The sequence below is a fragment of the Dipodomys merriami genome, unplaced genomic scaffold (assembly GCF_024711535.1).
Source record: "Dipodomys merriami isolate MVZ:Mamm:240054 unplaced genomic scaffold, mDipMer1.0.p SCAF_110, whole genome shotgun sequence".
NCBI lineage: Eukaryota > Metazoa > Chordata > Mammalia > Rodentia > Heteromyidae > Dipodomys > Dipodomys merriami.
Window position 1 is genome coordinate 1464243 of NW_027202383.1, and position 12439 is coordinate 1476681.

Genomic DNA, 12439 nt, shown 5'->3' on the forward strand with positions numbered 1-12439 from the left:
GGTCCACACTGACCATTCCTAATGAGCTCACTCAGTGAAGCCCCGGGATGGCTAAACTAACTGAGGTAAGGCAGGATGCCAGAAGGCCACTCAGAAAGCCCAACCACATAATCTGAGGGTTGTCTGGGGCTTGAGCCACAAGATCAGAGCCAGCCTGGAGGACACAGCTAGAGACTGAGGTCAGCCACATGGCCAGTGAGCCACCACCTGTGAATCAGTAACGAGCCCAAGGAAAACCGGACCTAACACAGGCCTTCACCCTACTCAGCTGTGATCTGGGTGCTGTCACATGCCAGTCAGGAAGACGGGAGGCTGGTGATTGGACGCCTCCCTGGATTGAATTTACTTTCCTCTTCCTTTGACCAGTTCCTAGATGTATCCATTAGTGTGTGTGTGTGTGTGTGTGTGTGTTCACATGTGCTGTACATGCATGCACCAGTACTGGGGCTTGAACTCAAGACCTTACTTTTTCACTTATCTATTTTCATTCAAGTCTGCACTCTACCACTTGAGCCACACCTCCACTTAAGCTTTTTGCTAGTTAACCAGAGACAAACATCTCACAGGCTGCACAGGCTGTCTTTGAACTGAGATCCTTAGGTCTCAACCTCCCAAGTAGTTAGGATTACAATTGTGAGCCACCCGCATCTAGCTCTTTCTTATATGGTATGTTCAATATACACTATGTAAGAAATGGGCTGGGAAGTTGGCTCAGTGGTAGAGCGCTTGCCTTGCATGCATGAGGCCCTGGGTTCGATTCCTCAGCAACACATAAGCAAAAAGAAAAAAGCTGAAGTGGTATTGTGGCTCAAGTGGTAGAGCGCTAGCCTTGAGCTGAAGAGCTGAGGGACAGAGTTCAGGCCCCACGACCGACCAAACAAAACAAAAAACCAAAATAAACTCCCCCCAACTAGAACACTTAAGTAGCCATTTCCTAAACTCTGAGGTCAAAAGTGAGGGGACTGGGCGCCTTGAGCTCGGGGCTAGCGTGGGAGCGGCGTGAAGAGCCTGCCCTTGGCCTGGCAAGCAGCTGCCTCAGGCCCGGCCCCGCCCCTCCGGCCTGGGCCCCTCCCCAGACCCTACCCCCTCCACAGGCCCCGCCCCTCTGGCCCCGCCCCCTATACAGGCCCCGCCCCTCCTCAGGCCTGGTCCTCACAGCCTCGATGGCCCCCTCTCTGAGTGGCTCCCCACTTCTGGCTCCTTGCCAAGCCACCCCCACACTCCTAGACGATCGCCCTCACTCCAGCGAGGCCGAACCCTGCTTCCCCGGCCCCCACGGTGCCTTCTGGGTAAAATTAAAACCCGCCCAGCACCCAAAGACATGCAAGTTGGCCTCTCACTGACCTCTCTTCCTTTCAACCCAATTCAGGAACCTTCCTGTGACTTCCCTGCTCTCCCAGCACTTCCTGAACCCTCTTGACCTCACAGAGATCATGACTCTACTATGACCTTCAAATTTTAGCAACAGGCATGGCTTCCGCCCGGGAGTTTATCTTTGCCCCTTTCCCATCACGCATGTGCATGCATATGCGTAGCATAGGCCCTCACTCCACCTGCCCCCATCCTACCCCTCCTGCAGCCTTGGTCTGCCGAATTGGGCTTCTCAGGGTCACAGGCTGTGTCATCAGCCCTGTGACGTCAGCAGCCCAGTGGTGTCATCACACACCTGACTCAGCTCTGGAGCCCAGAGCTCCAGTACACATGATGGGAAGATTGTGCCCTGAGTCAGTCCTCCCCAAGGACCACGCTGACTCAGTTTCTGAAGAAACAGACATTTACAAATATTTAATACTTTGGTTGAACCCGGTTGGCTTATGTCATATACAGTGGAATCCCCCCCACCCCTTTAACATCATCATGTGACCTTTAGGATCACTTGTACCCAGTTAAGAGGACTCATCATGAATCTCTGGATTATGCTCTCTGATTAACTGGAGTAACTAAAACAGAGCAGTGGCTTTTACACAAACCAGCAGTAGCCGGACATGTATGTAGCTCAGTGGTCAAGTGGTTGCATTTCATGCTTAAAGCCCCAGCTTTGATCCCTAGCACCATAATAAAAATAATTATAATAATCATAATCATAATAATACAGCCAGAAATCCTAAAACTGAAAAACATAATAGATAAACCTAGATAAGCAATATGTATGGTTTATTTTGGTAGTACTAGGTTTTGAACTCAGGGCCTTATGCTTTCTAGTTAGGAACCCCACTATATAAACAATACCTTCAGCCCAATAGCTGAGGTTAAAAAAAAAAGAAGTCTTTGGCTGCATGCCAATGGCTCATGCCTTATAATCCTAGTTACTCAGGAGGGTGGGATCTGAGGATGCTAGTTCAAAGCCACTCCAGGCAAGAAAGTCCATGAGACTACTATTTCAAATTAACCACCCTCCTGCGCTCCCATTGTGGCTCAAATGGTAGTGCCAGCCTTGAGAAAAAAGCTAAGCAAGGCCGGGCACTGGTGGCTCATGCCTGTAATCCTACTCAGGAGGCTGAGATCTGAGGATCGTGGTTCAAAGCCAGCCCAGGCAGGAAAGTCTGTGAGACTCTTGTCTCCAATAAATCACTAGAAAACCGGAAGTGGTGCTGTGGCTTAAGCAGTAGAGTGCTCACCTTGAGCTGAAGAGCTCAGGGATAGCGCCCAGGCCCAGAGTTCAAGCCCCACGACCGACAAAAAAAAAAAAAAAAAAAAAAAAAGCTAAGCAAAGATTCTATGTTTAGGCCCAGTGCCAGCACAAAATAATAAAAATAAGAATAGCCGGGTGCCAGTGTTTCACGCTTGTAATCCTAGTTACTCAGAAGGCTGAGATCTGAGAATCATGGTTCAAAGCCAGCCAGTGCAGCAAAGTCCATTACACTGAGCTCCAATTAATCAACAACAAATCCAGAAATGGAAGTGGCTCTGGTGGTAGAGCCTCAGTTTTGAGTAAAAACAAAAACAAAAACAAAACTTAGGGGACAGTACCTAGGCTCTGAGTTCAAGCCCCAGTACTGGCAGTAAACAATTAAATAAACATATAAAAACTTAAGCATAAGGAACCCTAGAAATACATCAGCCCTATTAATGCTTCACAATTTTGCTCTTTACGAACTCTTTTTTTTTTTTTCATCAGTCGTGGGGCTTGAACTCTGGGCCTGGGCGCTGTCCCTCAGCTCTTCAGCTCAAGGCGAGTGCTCTACCACTTGAGCCACAGTGCCACTTCCTCTTTACAAACTCTTAAAAAATACTTAATGAGGGCTGGGAAGGTGGCTCAGAGGTAGAGAGCTTGCCTTGCATGCCTTGAGGCCCTGGGTTCGATTCCTCAGCACCACATAAGCAAAAAGAAAAAAGCCGGAAGTGGTGCTGTGGTTCAAGTGGTACAGTGCTAGCCTTGAGCTGAAGAGCTGAGGGACAGCGCCCAGGCTCAGAGTTCAGGCCCCACAACAGGACCCCCCCACCCCAAACAAAAAGAAAGAATACTTAATGAAACCTGTCTAGAAGGTTCCTCTGATGGCTTAAGATAGAAACCATCTAAGAGGCAATAACAGAGAACAAGTATTTACAAGGATTAAAAAATACAATACCAGACGGCTGGTGGCTCACGCCTGTAATCCTGGCTACTCATAAGGCTGAGATCTGAGGATCTTGGTTCAAAGCCAGCCTGGGCAGGAAAGTCTGTGAGATTTTTATCTCCAGTAAACCACTAGAAAACCAGAAGTGGTGCTGTGGCTCAAGCGGTAGAGCGCTCGCCTTGAGCTGAAGAGTGTAGGGACAGTACCCAGGCCCAGAGTTCAAGTCCCATGACCAACCCTCCCCCCCAAAAAAAAATACAATACCAAGTTGGGTGCCAGCAGCTCACACTTATAAGCCTAGCTACTCAGGAGGCTGAGATCTGAGAATCATGGTTCAAAGCCAGCCTGGGCATGAAAGTCCATGAGACTCTTATCCAATTAACCACCTCCCACCCTCCCCCCACCTCGGGGGGGGGGGAAGGAAAAAAAATTGGAGATGGAGCTGTGGCTGAAGTGGTGGAGTACAGAGTACAGGCCTTGAGCAGAAAAGCTCTGGGACAGTGCCTGGGCCCTGAGTTCAGGTCCTAAGACACACACACACACACACACACACACACACACACACACACACACACACACACACACACACACACACACACACACACACACACACACACACACACACACACACACACAAAACAATGGAATATCAGGTGATAAGAAACCCAAATGCATGTATTTGTCAGCAAACTCTGCCGCGGAATGCCTAGAAAACACTACTGAAAGTTCCAACAGTCACTTCAATACTGCAATAAAATATTCAGTGGGAAATTTGCTTCCAGCTTGGACAAAACCTCCGACACTGTTACCAAATGTCACACAAAGCCTGCTTTCTCCCCTGAGCCGAGGAGAAGGACCGTGGGGAAGACTTTTTTTTTTTTTTAACTGCAAATGACTTCTTCAGATAAAACAACATGTTACTGAAACCCTCAAAGCTGCTAGAATTGCATTTGACCTAGAATTTAAAAAGAGAAGATAAAAAAGCTCAGCATCTGGTTACAAAAGTGAAGACGGGAGCTGCACCTTACCCCTGCAGCCAGGAGAGAAGTGGCTGCCATTTGATCAGAACAGGAGCTGGAAGCAGACACAGAGGAGCAGGGCAGCGAGAAGCCACAGAGCCACAGATCCACAGGTGCCCACGTGGCAGGCCAATGCAGTGGCTCACCGAACTCAAACACAAATCAAAAGGAGTCTTCCACATTTACTGAGCTTTCTCTGATGCTGTTGCTGATGGCTGCCTGGCAGATTCTTAAAATACAGACAGACAGACAGACAGACAGACAGACAGACAGACACACACACACACACACACACACACACACACACACACACACACAGTGCCTTCCAGAGAACACCAATAACCCAGTTATCTTCACAGATCCATTGTGTGGTCTGAGTGTGTCTCAGAGGCAAAGTGCTGTGGGAAGCCCTAGGTTCTATCCTCAGCACCGAACACAAAAAGAAAAGAAAAAAGAAAAAAAAAGTAATTGATTTACTTTCTGCAACTGAGAATTTTGAGAATCTGTTCAGAAATGCTTTCATTGTTTGAGGTTTATAGAGTGAGCAATTATTGTCAGCTACAATTATTTGTATCTGCACATTTAAAACTCAGAGCCCAGCACTAGAGGACCATTCCTATAATCCAGCTTCTAATTCCTCAGGAATTAGATCTTAGATCTGGAGGATCAAAGATCAAAGCTAAGCTAAGCTGAAATTTCATGCCACTCCATCTCCAATTAACCAGCAAAAAGCAGAGCTGGAGGCAGGGTTCAAGTGGTATGGCATCACCCAAACAAGCTCATAGCCATGAGTTCAAACCTGTACCTGTACCAGCAAACATCATCTTGGGAACAGCAATGATGACAAATCTGGGACCATAAATCTCTGACCTAGATGTCATCTCAGTCAGAATCAGTTGAGCTTTGAAAACATCTATTAAACATATAAACCTTCAGCCAGTCACTGGTGGCTCATTCCTGTAATCCTAGCTACTCAGGAGGCTGAGATCTGAGGGCTGTGGTTCAAAGTCAGCCTGGGCAGAAAAATGATGGAGATTATCTCCAGTTAACTAGCAAAAAGCTGGAAGTGTGGTATAGCCTTGAGTAAAAAACTAAAACCAAAACCTAAGGGATAGCACCCTGAGTTCAAGCCCCAGGACTGGTGTGTATGCATGCATGTGCACACACACACACACACACACACACACACACACACACCACAAAGACTCCCTAAACATTTCTTTTAAAGCAACAGGAGTAAGTGAATAGGCTTTAAAAATATGAACTCTCCAGATGGACGTGAAGAAACAAATAGTTGTGTTCATCCTGCAGCTCGTGGACAAGCAGCGGGGGCCAGAGAGAGATCAATCATGGCTGTCAGCCGGAACATAGCTGCCTGTCCCAAAAGAAAGTGGACGTGCGGCTCTGAGCCCTGTCCTGGTCCATTCCTGGCCATCGCTTCCCCCACCAGCGCGGGGCCCTGCGGCCAGCCAGGAGGACCCTGCCTGGGACAGCGGCACAGGCTGGCCAGGCCCTGCCCTGGGCCTGCCCGCTGACCCTGGCCTTTCCTTCCTGGAAGGCCTTCCTCTCTCTCTGCCACCCGCCATGTGGCCTTGCTCAAATGCTTCCTTGCTGTGCAGCAAGCCCCTGGGGCGGGAAGGGGGCGGCTGCCCGGGGACTTCCCGCCCGGAAGATGGGGACTGGACTGAGCCAGAGACGTGACCCACAGGAACAGGGGCAGAAACAGGCTGTGCTGACGCCAGTGGCGCACACCTGTCATCCTCACTGCTTAGGAGGCTGAGATCTGAGGATCGTGGTTCAAAGCCAGCCCAGGAAACCAACACACACACACACACACACACACACACACACACACACAGAGGGCCTCAACAAGGCTGGTGGGTAGAAGTGTGGACTTACAGGGTCTGGGACTCTCTGGGAAACAGGATTTTATGAGCTTAGAGCATCTCCAATCAAAAGACTTCCTCCAGGCTCCGAGGGGGAAAGGACACAAGGAAATGGGAGACATGCTGGGTCCCCTTCAAACCACTGTCGTGAACAGATTCATGATGACATCCAACATTCATGAGGCGGACAAATCCAAGACTGTTCTCTCAAGCGTCAAGATGCATTGTACTGATAAACTGATTTGTTGACTAGTAACCCTTCGTACTTTAAGTAATAAACGAGATTAAAAGAGAAAAGACGTGAAGACGATGTAGGCTTCCCGGGCGGGTCCCCATGTCCTCATCTCCTCCTGACTTTGAACCTCTCTAGGGTGCAGCCCTTGTCCTCAAGGTCCAGTGTGGCCGCTGGGACTCAGACCATTGCACTGGCGTTGCAGCCATTGTGGAGGCGGCAAATCAGAGAGGGATGCCCGCATCACTTGGCCCAGCTCTCCTGGTGCAGAAAGTAGGCATGGTGGCGGCTGGCACATGGCGGGGTGGGGGGTGGGGGGTGGTACCCCCGGACGTGGGGCAGGCCGCGTCCCGGGCCGGGGTGCGCCCCGGGCCGCTGGGCTTGTGCAGTCTGGCCCTGGCTCCCCTCCCATGAGGCCCCGCGGGCTGCGGGGGCCGAGGAGCCGCGGGGAGGAAGCGCGGCCTGCGGGCGCGGCAAGCAGGGGCCGCGTCGCCCCTCCTACCACCGCGAGCGCAGGGCTGCTCCGGGCCTGGTTTGCCCCTGGTTTGCCGCCCGGGGCTCCCGGGCAGCCAGGTCGCCTGCATAATCCCAAGGGCCCTGGAGGGAGCCTGGTAGGGTGTCGGTCCGTGCGAGTGCGTGCCGCGGTGAGCGTGTGTGTACGTGTGTGTACGTGCGCACATGCGCGCGCGCGCGCCCCAGGCCCGGGGTTGCGCGCAGCGCCTGCAGCCGTCGTCCCCAGCCTCTCTGTGCTCACGGCCGCCACTCTACCATTCGAGCCACGGCGCCACTTCTGCCTTTGTTCTGCGAATGTGGTGCTGAGGAATCGAACCCAGGGCTTCGTGCGTGCCGGGCCAGCGCCGTGCCACCGAGCCGCCTCCCCAGCCGTTCCTTTGAGAGAACCCACAGCGCGGCCAGGTCGATGCACGTGCCCGAGGCGCGCGCAGACCTCACCTGTGAACACCCAGCTACCCCCCACAGAGAAATGGGATGGGTTTTACTTTCTGAGGTGATTAATCACAGGATGTCCTTAAATAGCATGTGTCTCTCGGCGGACATCTGCAGGAGCCAGGGCAGCAGCCGCTGTGTGCTGAGAGGCTGAGCGCTGGACGCCCCTTTGAGGGCCACCCCTCATGCACAGGGCCTGGGATGAGCTGGGGGAGCAAAGGGTGCTGAGAGAAGAGACTTGCCCCCGGTTACTCAGCAGGTTCCAGAGGCAGGCTAGCTTGGTCGGCTGGCTGCCTGCTCCCAGACTCGGTTTCCCCCCTGCAAGTGACAGGGGGAACGGCTACTGGGTCCTGAGCAGGAGGGCGAGTAAGAGGAGGACAGACCTGTCACAAGCCTGCAGCCATGGACAGGGAGAGGCTGGGCAGGAGGGGCCACTGGCCCCCACTTTATCCTGGGGCTTGAAGTCAGGGCCTCAGACCCTCGCTTAGCTTCTTCTACTCACGGCTCACATTCTACCACTTAAGCCATGTCTCCCCTTCCAGCTTTCTGGTGGTTCACTGGAGCTAAGAGTCTCACAGACTTTCCTACCTGGGCTGCCTTCAAATCATGATCCTCAGATCGCAGCCTCCTGAGTAGCTAGGGTGACAGGTGTGAGCACCAGGGCCTGGCTACGATCTGTTTTTTTTTTTTTTTTTAATTTACTTTATTGTTTTTATAGAGGTGTTGTACAGAGGGGTTACACATACACTAGTCAGGTAATTGTAAAGTCCATTCCTGGAACAGACCTCCCCCAGTACCTGTTACCTAGGCAGCTGGCACCTGGAAGAGGTCACATCTTTATCCCCTGAGGTCGCATCTTAAGCTGATGTGGCCATACCTGTCTCCCACCTGATCCCACTTCCCTTTACCTAGACACACCTTTCCCCACCCCCTACCCTATATAAGGCCTAACCCGGGGCCAGACGCTCTCTTTTGCCAGCCGCGTGGGGTGCCAACCTTGCCTGGTCCCAGCAGGTCTACTGAATAAACCTACCCCTTACCTGAATACCACGTGCGTGGTGCTGTTCTTACTCGGCTACCACTTTTTAAAAACCTAACAGGAGCAACCATGAGGGAGATCAGCACGGGGGTTCCTTAAAGAATTAAAACTATAACTACCTGTCATCCAAATACAACACACATGGGCATTTATCTTAATGTAAGTCAGGACATGATAATGGCCCTTACACACCCGTGTGCATTGCTGCACTAGCCACTGTAGCCAAGTCATGGAAACAGCCCACATGCCCTAGAACTGATCAAGAAAATGGGGTACCTGCATGAGTGCGCGCGTGTGCACACACACGCACACACACACGCACGCGCGCGCACACACACACACACACACACACAGTGGTGCCTTCGGTTCCCTCACTCTCTCCTAGTCCCTCCCTCCCATCTCTACCTACAAGTTGTATAGTTCACGTTCATCAATCAACTACAATATTTCACCTTTTGTCCTCAAGTTCTGTGCCCTCCCTCCCCACCATCCTGAAGATACACACGTGAATACAATATGTATATTATTTTGTATAAATATGAAGAGGTGCTTAGGTATTGTACCTTTGTGAGTCTCGTAAGTCTATCCATAGTTTTTTGTTTTTTGTTTTTGTCAGTCGTATGGCTTGAACTCTGGGCTGGGCGTTGTCCCTCAGCTCTTCAGCACAAGGCTAGCACTCTACCACTTGAGCCACAGTGCCACTTCCATATTTCTGGTGGTTCACTGGAGATAAGTGACTCACAGACTTTACTGCCTGAGCTGTCTTTGAACCATGATCCTCAGAGCTCAGCCTCCTGAGTAGCCTCCTGCGCCCAGCTTGTAGTAGAGTTTGAAGTCTGGTATTATACCAGCCCCCATGCTTAAGACATAGGCAGAGGACCTGGGATATGAAGTTGTGAGCCCATCAATGCATGGAGACGTAAAATGTGGTACACATACATATAAGACCACCATCCAGCCATAGAAAAGAAGGACACTCTAGAACATGCTACCATAGCAATGAACTTTGAAAATACTCTCAGGTGAAATGAGCCGGACTCTAAAAGACAAGGAGCTGCCAGCCAGGCCCGCAGGCTTCAACCCTCAGCCGAACCTGGGTTGGAAGTTTTGCTTGTAGGACCCCGAGGACTGCATTCAGAGCCCGGGAGCTCCATAGGTGATGGTGGCCCACGTCCCATGGGAGATAATGGCTGGCTGGTGACTCAGACAGCAGCATCAGATGTGGTTAGAGTTCACCAAGCGCTTTTATGTCGCAGCGCTGTGCAGGCCGCCGCTGGGCCGGGGGTGAGGGGGAGCGGGGGTGGGGTGGGGGGGTGCTCCAGGGTCTGTGTAATGGGCGTTTGGCAGTGTGACTCAACAGCAATTAGACAAAGGCAGCAATTAGCAGCACCAAGCTGAAGCTTACCCGAGAACAGGGATCGTGTGCGGAGGTCTCCCTCCTTGCTGGCCTCTGAGTTCTTCCCTCCGCCTCCAGGCTGGTGCTCACATTTCCATTTGGGTCAGCTCAGCTCCTTTTCCTTCCCAGCCCAGTCCCTGCACACTTGAACGACAGCTTCAGATCCGTGGGCTCAGGCACTACAAACCAAAGCAGGAGAAAGAGTTCATGTCCAGAGTATGTCAAGCATTCCCAGTTAAATGATGGGAAAGGACTAGAATAAGCATTTCTTCTCAATACCAGCACTTGCCTGGAAATGTAAACCAAAGCTACAATGAAGTCCCATTTCACAGGGATGGCTACGACCCAAATGATGATGTTGGTATTAATACAAACAGCAACTGTCAGCAAGGATACAGAAATTGGGACCTTTGAATGTAACTGGTGGGAATGTAAAATAATATGGTGATTATGGAAATAGAATTCATTAAAAAGATAAATGGAGCCAGGAGCTGGTGGCTCACACCTCTAATCCTAGCTACTCAGGAGGCTAAGATCTGAGATTCACAGTACAAAGCTAATTTCCCAGTCCCTCCTCCCCAAGCCCAGGTTATGTCCATTTTCCTTACTGTCAGTAAGGATAAAAGGGTAAATGGAGCCATGGTGTTTTTGTCTTTTAGGGTCTGGCTCATTTCACCTGAGAGTATTTTCAAAGGTTTGTTGCTATGGTAGCATGTACTAGAACTTCCTTCTTTTTTATGGCTGGATGGTATTCTTGAATGCACGAATACTACATTTTACTTATCCATCCTTTGACAGGCACTTGACCACTCAAAAACTGGAAGTGGCACTGTGGCTCAAGTGGCAGAGCACTAGGCTTGAGCACCAAGAGGCTCAGGGACAGTGCCAGGCCCTGAGTTCAAGCCCCATAATAGACAAATAGAGCCTGGCAGTAGTGGCTCATGCCTGTCATCCTCGCTACTCAGGAGGCTGATATCTGAGGATCATGGTTCAAAGCCAGCCTGGGCAGGAAAATCTGAGACTATTATCTCCAAGTAAACATCAGAAGATGAGAAGTTGAGCTGTGGCTCAAAGTAGTAGAGCTCTAGCCTTGAGCAAAAGAGCTCAGGGACAGCACCCAGACCCTGAGTTCAAGATGTATGACCAAAACAAAAAATAAGAATTATCATATAACCCAGAAGTTTCACTCTGGGGTATATATATCTAAAAGAGCCAGGTGTTGGTGGCTCATACCTGTAATTCTAGCTACTCAGAAGGCTGAGATCTAGAGGACTGTGGCTTAAAGTTGGTCCAGGCAGAAAATCCATGAGACTTCACCTTCAACTTACTAGCAAAAAGCTGGGTTGGATATGTAGCTCAAAAGGTAGAGCACCAGTCATGAGCAAGCAAGCCGAAGTCTAGCCTTGAGTTCTCTCTCTCTCTCAAAACAAAGAACTCTTTTTTTTTGGGGGGGGGGTCTGGTCATGGGGCCTGAACTCTGGGCCTGAGCACTGTCCCTCAGCTCTTCAGCTCAAGGCTAGCGCTCTACCACTTGAGCCACAAAGCCACTTCAAGCTTTTTTTTTTCTGCTTATGTGGTGCTGAGGAATCAAACCCAAGGCCTCATGCATGCAAGGCAAGCACTCTACCACTGAGCCACTTTCCCAGCCCAAAACAAAGAACTCTTAACAGATACTATACACCTGTGTTTACAGCAGCATTATTCGTAATAGCCCAAAGATGGAAGCCATTCAAGTGCCTGTCAAAGGATGGATAAGTAAAATGTAGTACACGTGTATACAAGAATACTATCCAGTCATAGAAAAGAAGGAAGTTCTAGTACATGCTACCATAGCAACAAGCCTTGAAAATACTCTCAGGTGAAATGAGCCAGACCCTAAAAGACAAAAACACCATGGCTCCATTTACCCTAGGTGTATCAGATTCACTGACAGCAAGGAAGATGGCAGTAACCTGGACTTTTGTGGGGAGGAGGGACTGGGAATTAGTTTAAGTGGACAGAGTTTCTGCTGGTGATAAATGGTGATTATTGCATGGTGTTTATGGACTTTATGCTGCCCAACTGCACATTTACAAGTGGCTAAAACAAAGCAAGGTACCGGTGCTCAAACCTGTAATCCTTAGGTACTCATGGAGGTTGAGATCTGAGGCTTGAAGTTTGAAGCCAGCCTGGGCAGGAAAGTCTATGGGACTCTTAGCTCCAATTAGCCTACAAAAAGCCAGAGTGGAGCTATAGCTCAAGTAGTAGAACTAGTCCTTTTTTTTTTTTTGCCAGTCCTAGGGCTTGAACTCAGGGCCTCGGCACTGTCCCTGAGCCTCTTTTTGCTCAAAACTAGCGCTCTACTACTTGAGCCACAGCACCACTT